Genomic DNA, 7,500 nt, shown 5'->3' on the forward strand with positions numbered 1-7,500 from the left:
CGCACCACCGGATAACGCGCACCCCCCGTTTTTAGGCCCTTCCAACGGAAAAAAGTCGCGCACAATACGCCGGAAAATACGGTACTCTCTGTAGTCCTCTTCAGCAGAATGAGAGTAGTCGAAATATACAGTTTCTCTGTACTTTCCGTTATTATTTCTCCGATAGTGGGTTAACAGTGATCTTTTACAAATGTGTTATAACATACTAGTTTCCAATATATATATATATATATATATATATATATATATATATATATATATAGTGTGTATATATACTATATATACATATATATATACACATATATACTATATATACATATATATATATACATATATATATATATATATATATATATATATATATATATATATATATATATATATATATATATTTTTGCTAGTAACCACGAGGAAATTAAAGATCGGAATACTGAACGTTTTCGTCTATTAAGACATTTTCAAAGTACATAGTGTCACAACAAAGAATAACTTAAATACAATAGTATAGAAAACAGGAGAGGTCACTCAACGTAAATACGTAAGGATTATCTTACAAAGAAACAAAAATATAAATAAAAACAATAAATAAAATGGGTGAAAATTGAAACGGGTGATAAAATGTCACTCAGCATAAATACATAAGGATGACAATTGACAAGGTGATAAAAGGACATTCAACATAAATACATAAATATCCTACAAAGAAACAAAATATAAATGATAATAACAAGAAATAAGAATGGTGACAATTGACACGTGATAAATACATAAGGATTGTCTTACAAAGAAACAAAAATAGAAATAATAATAAAAATATACATATACATACATATATATGTGCACGCATGCACATGCATACATATATATAATAGAAAATAATAATAACAAGAATAAATAAATAAAAATGGGTGACAGTTGACACAGGTGAAAAAAGGGGACACAAGATGGCTAAGGCGGAGCTTTGGGACATTGTCCTACAATTTGGTTAATAACAAAATTATCTAGTTTAAAAAGACCAGTGCTTACATTGAGATTTTCATTAAAAGTTTTTTTAATGAGACACGATTCAATTATATTCCTTATCAAATAAGAATTACTTGAAACAATTTCTTGGGAATTGTCCCAATCAATACAATGATTGTAGTCTCTAATGTGAGCAAAAATCCCAGGATTGGAGCTACCAAAAAAAAAAAAAAAAATGTACCGCAAACACTCTCTCACAAAGACTTCAACAAGGGCAGATACCATCATAAAACGAACTCTAGAGGCATCTCCTTGTAAGACAGCAAGGGTAGTGAAGGAACAGAACCCTGGGGTGTTTGGTGAGGTGTCTGTGAGGACAGTGTCACGAAGGGTGCATGAGCTTGGGTACGTGAGTCACCAGCCTGTTGCTAGGCCACTTGTCACCAAGAAGCAGAAAGCCAGAAGGATTGAATTTGCCAAGAAATACTCTCACTGGACTGAGGACGACTGGCTTGACGTTTTGTGGTCTGACGAGGCCACCTTCAGTGTCACCTGTAACCGTGGTGCAAAGGTGTACCGGCGACATGGAAGTGACCCGCTTGACCCTCGGTACGTCAAGGGTACTGTCAAATTCCCTGATACTTTAATGGTGTGGGGCTGTTTCAGCGGCAAGGGCTTGGGGTCATTAGTAGTGTTACCCAAAAACTTAAAAGTGAACCAAAACGTGTACTTGGAGCTTCTGTGTGAAAATTTACCTGAATCATTTGAAAAAACAGGTGCCACACTACTAAATCCATCACTACTTGGCTCAACGACTGTGAAGTGAACTTTATAAAGGACTGGCCAGGTAATAGCCCTGATTTGAACCCAATTGAAAATTTGTGGCACATTATAAAGAAGAGGTTACAAGGCAAAGACGTCAGCTCTATACCCAAGCTCGAGGCAGCCATTCAGGAAATCTGGGATAATTTTGAGCCTACAACCCTCCACAACCTAGCTGCTTCACTTCCACGTCGTCTTGAGGCTGTGTTAAAGCGCAAAGGACTCCCAACCAAGTATTAGGTGAGTAAAAATCCAATAAATATAACGATTAATTACATTTTTGTGCATTTTTGTTTAGATTCGCTGAGGCGCCGCGAACTTTTGTCGAGCACTGTATATGTATATATATGTAATATATATGTATGTATATATATGTATATATATATGTATGTATATATATGTATATACAGTCACCGCAAAAAATCTATAAATTTTTTCCGCAAAAAAAATCTATACACGGGAAATTATGAATAGATATCACTTGATTTCCCGCCATGATAAAAAGTGGGCAGAGTTACTGATGACGTGGGTGTGTAGAGCGCACCTTTTTACACTGTTCGCCAACACATGCTACAGTGCGCTGCCAGCGCTAGATGAGAGAGGAATCTATGCATGCTGCTCTTTAGTGCCCTTTTGTTCACTTTTTCACTGACTTTGGTTCCCTCTACTTCTCCTTCTGGTGATCAAAATGGGTCGTTCCAAGCTTTCAATGCAAGAAAAGGCCCGCGCCCTAGCTCTGTTAGAGCAGGGAATGTCTGTGATACGTGTTGCCACAGACCTGCAGGTGACAAGAATGGTCATTTACAGCCTGAAGAAAGCAGCCGCCACACACCCTCCTGGTACGGTACCACAAAGAAAGCCAGGCTCTGGAGCCCCAAAGAAGACATCGACTCGCACTGACGAGATCCTAAAACGAGAAGTGATGTCAGATCCATGTATAACAGCTGTTAGTCTGAAGCAAAAACATCCTGCTCTCCTTAAAAACGTTGCTGTATGAACGATCCAACATCGGCTGCAGAAGGACCTCAAAATGCCAGCTCGACGTGCCGCCAAGAAGCCCCTGCTCACAGAGGCCATGAAGAAGAAACGGAATTATTTCTGTAAGAAATACAAGGACTGGACATCAGAGCAGTGGCAGAAGGTGATGTTCAGTGATGAAAGTACCTTCAGGCTGATCAGGGGCAGCTCCAAGATTGTTCGTCGCCCCAGTGATGTGTCCAGAATCGACCCGCGGTACACAGTTACAACAGTGAAACACCCAGACAGTGTGATAGTGTGGGGTGCCTTTAGTGGTAACAAGGGCATGGGTGGACTATATTTCCTCCCCAAGAATGTGACCATGAAAGGGAGCAATTATATCAATGTTTTGAGGGATCACATGCTCGAATTTTGGGACATCCATGAGTGTGATCATTTCATGCATGACGGTGCCCCTGCCCATAGGTCTAAGGAAGTGATAAAGTTCCTTAATGACAACAATATCAGTGTTATGGAGTGGCCAGGCAATTCCCCAGACTTGAACCCAATAGAAAATGCCTGGAATCTGATGAAAAACGAACTGGAGAAATCGCGACCCACCAGTATTCCAGACCTGAAGGAGGTGCTGAAGAAGATCTGGGTCACTATGGACAGCGCCTACTTCACCAAACTCGCCTCTTCAATGCCCAGAAGGATCCAGATGGTACTCAAGAACAAGGGGAACATGACAAAGTACTAAATGTAACTCTTAAGTGGAAATAAAGCACATGTTAGTTGTACTTTTGAGTTTTATTGTCCAAAAGTCCTTAGTGTATAGATTTTTTTTGCGGCGACTGTATATATATATATATATATATATATATATATATATATATATGTATATGTATATATATATATATATGTATATATATGTATATATATATATGTATATGTATATATATATGTATATGTATATGTATATAAGTATATATATATGTATATGTATATATATATGTGTATGTATATATATATGTGTATGTATATATATGTATATGTACGTATATATATGTATATGTACGTATGTATATGTATATATATATGTATATGTATATATATATGTATATGTATATATATATGTATATGTATATATATATGTATATGTATGTATATATGTATATGTGTATGTATATATGTATGTATATATATAATATATGTATGTATATATGTATGTATATATATATATATGTATATAAAGTGGAGACAGATGAGTGGAAGGTGGCAAGGGGGCGCAGGATGATGCAGGAGTGAATATTATCTTACGTTTCGACGGATGTCGTCCTCAGAGAGACTACAGACTATCAGATTTTGTGGACATTATATACCCCCATTATGGCTCATCTTGCCGGCCGTCTGGGAATGGAACCCGCTGATTGGCTAATCGTTCCCCATCCCTTGCGAGCTAGCGCAGCCAAGGTCATTCTCGCTGCGGGTCGCGCTAGGCTAACATGTCCTCCTCGGTGATTGGTGACTGGGCTCGTCGTGATGTGTGCAGCTTCTATGGTTTTCCTTAATCTCTTTCCCAGTCCTTGGTGGAGAACCTCGACGTTATTCCAGTTGGGGAGATGTCCGTGTGTATCTACGTGTACCACCAAGGAGTTGTAAGTTCTGTGGTGGCGTAGATCACTCTTGTGTTTGTACGCTCTTTTTTCGATGCCACGCGATGATTCTCCGTAGTACGCGGCCGGGCATCCTCTGCATGGAATTTTGTAAACAATGCTGTTCTGGTTTTGTTGTTCTTGTTCTCATTGTTACTCACTATGTCTCTGATTCTTAGTACCGCGGCATGTGCTATGTGTATACCCTTGGTGGATAGAAAATTAGTGATTACTTCTCCTTTTGAATATGGTACTACCAGGTAATCTTCTTTTGTCATTTTATTACTTTTCCTTGATATCATGAATGCTTTGTTTTTTAATTTATGTAGAAGACCTGAGGGGTATATGAGTTTAAGAAAGGCCTCGGTTTTGTATGATATTTCGCCTGTCAGAAATTCATCGCTGCATATCCTTATAGCTCGTAGGTAGAAACCTATTATCACACCAGTCTTTGTTCTCGTGCTATGCCGTGAGAGATAGTGTATTAAATCGTCTCTGTTTGTGGGTTTTCTATAGACGGAGAATTTAGCTGTGCTGTCCTACCGGTGTATGAGTGTATCCAGGAAGGGTAGCTTTCCTTCCATCTCCATTTCTACCGTGAATTGGATATGTTCGTTGACATTCAACATGTGAAGTTTGTTGTTAATATTTGACTCTTCCGGCAAATATTAACAACAAACTTCGCATGTTGAATTATGTCAACGAACATATCCAATTCACGGTAGAAATGGAGATGGAAGGAAAACTACCCTTCCTGGATACACTCATACACCGGGAGGATAGCAGCGCTAAATTCTGTCTATGAAAACCCACAAACAGAGATGATTTCATACACTCCTGTATGTATATGTATTTACCTAGTTGTATTTATCTATTATCTTATGGGAAGGGGAGCTATGCTCATGGTCAACAATTTGCCACGGATATTGATGTTAATGTTGTAAAGGTGTATTTGGAGGACCAAGACTCGAGCTTCTACAAAGAGGGGATCTGTAACTCCACGACAGTTGGAATAAGTGTATAAACTTGCAAGGGAATTATGTTGAAAAATAAATATATCAATTTATCATTAAATATATTTTTGTACATTAAGCCACTATCTTCTCAATCACCCCTTGTATATTTCCTCTTTTAGTTCTAGTTCAAGTAATATGTGGTCACTTTTCCCAATTGGTGTCTCATATTCAATTTTATCCACAATTTCAGGTTCTGACATAAAGAATAAATCCATTCTTGATGGTTCTTCATTATTTCTATATATGGTGTTTTCCTTTACCCATTGTGTCATTGTGTTGTGCCTGGCTGCTATCGCTGTCCCATGCCTGACAGAGAAGGCCTCTTGTCTCTTCATACCCAGGATGAAAGAAATCATCTGATACCTCTTGTAGATGGGGAACTTCGCCTGGCGTCTCTTACAGGGTATTTCACACGTGGCGTCTCTCACAGGGTATACTATCACATTGGCTTGGCCAGCTACTGTCACCATCCTGGTGACTCTATACTTATAGAATTAAAAGAAGAGAAAAGAAAACACAAAACAAGGTCCTTGTTCAAGGCCTTGGCATGAAGGGTATATACACAAGTTTGGCATACGGGTGCCATAAAGGAATTATACAAGAACAGAACATATGCCATAAGGAAACTTAATTATAAGGGAAGGAGGAAGCAGATATTATTTCCGGTCACCTAGGCAATAAAATACATTTACGAAGGTGTGGCTCTGTTACGAAGACTATAGCGGGGAAGTGGCAAAGGTGGAATTTGCGAAGAGGACGGGTTGTCCTCTATGTCCTGTGTAAGGAGCTTGAGAAGGCACAGTTTCTATGTCTAGGCCACGGGGAACTTTTTTTATGTGATCTTTATGCAATAGGGTCTCTGTCAGATTTGGCAAACTAAGTGCTTTTACCTTATTGTTAGATTCATGACCAATGATAGGATAGGGACCAGAGAATTTAGGTGAGAGCTTGGAGGTGGGTGTGTGGTTAAGGGTATAAACAATGTCTCCAATATCAAAGTTCTGGCCGATTGTTGTGCAGACATTTCATCCTTCGTTAGATAGTAGGGGGGCCAGAATACAGAATCTAGATAAATGGTCGACACAGACAGAGAGGTACCTGTTTCCGGTATGTGTAAGTGGTAACTTAAGAAGATCAATAATGGCTGTGTCGAATGGTTTAGAAGGTGTAGGGTAAGTTAGAATTGGAACATGACTGCTAATATGACCTTGTGACTCGCACAAGAGTGGTAAGCGTCGATGTACGCATGTACTGTATATCCTTCCTCATTGTTAACCAGAAATAGTGCAGTCTTGCCTGAGTAATGCATTTCTCCTTGCCATGGTATGCAGCAATAGGTGAATTGTGGATAAGTTTTAAGACTTCTGGAATAAGATCTGTAGGAACTACCAGTTGGAGCACCGATCTGTAATTGTCAATATCTGGAGGAAAGTTGTCTGTCAGATGTGTGTGCAGATTCAAGGAAATATGACACGTTTCCAAAGAGGATCTGATCTCTGCATTGCGGCTATGTGCGCTTGAGTAATGTTAACTTAAATTGAAAGAAAGAACACTTAAGCTTCAGTTTGAGACCTGCCTGTTCCAGTCATGAGAAGACAATGTGTAGATGTTCGTTAATTGATTTAGAAGCTATGGTGACATCATCGAGGTACATGAACACAGAGTGACCAATGAGACCTGTGAGTACCTTGTGCATGAGTTGTGTGAACACTGAAGGAGCTGATACGAGACCCATGGTGAATCATTTGAATTGATAGTGTCCTGTGGGTGTGCTAAAAGCTGTCAGCGGCCTAGACTCTGGGGCAAGGGGGATCTAGAAATATCCCAATAGGTCCAAGGTCGTGAAAACTGTTGTTTTCACCGACAGAGTGGAGAAGCTCGTGAAGAAGTGGAATCGGGTATCGGTTGGGTACAGAGAGTTGATTTAACTCTCTGAAGTATACTACAGGTCGGAAGGACCCATCTTGTTTTGGCACTATGAAGAATGGAAAATTCCATTCTCTAATGGATGGTTTGATGATATCTTACGCAATCATGTCTTGAATAAGGTTATCTACAATCATGCGTTTGCTGTGTGGGAATGTGAC

Source organism: Oratosquilla oratoria, chromosome 2, assembly GCF_046742065.1.
Source record: "Oratosquilla oratoria isolate Oo_2021 chromosome 2, ASM4674206v1, whole genome shotgun sequence".
Classification (NCBI taxonomy): Eukaryota; Metazoa; Arthropoda; class Malacostraca; order Stomatopoda; family Squillidae; genus Oratosquilla; species Oratosquilla oratoria.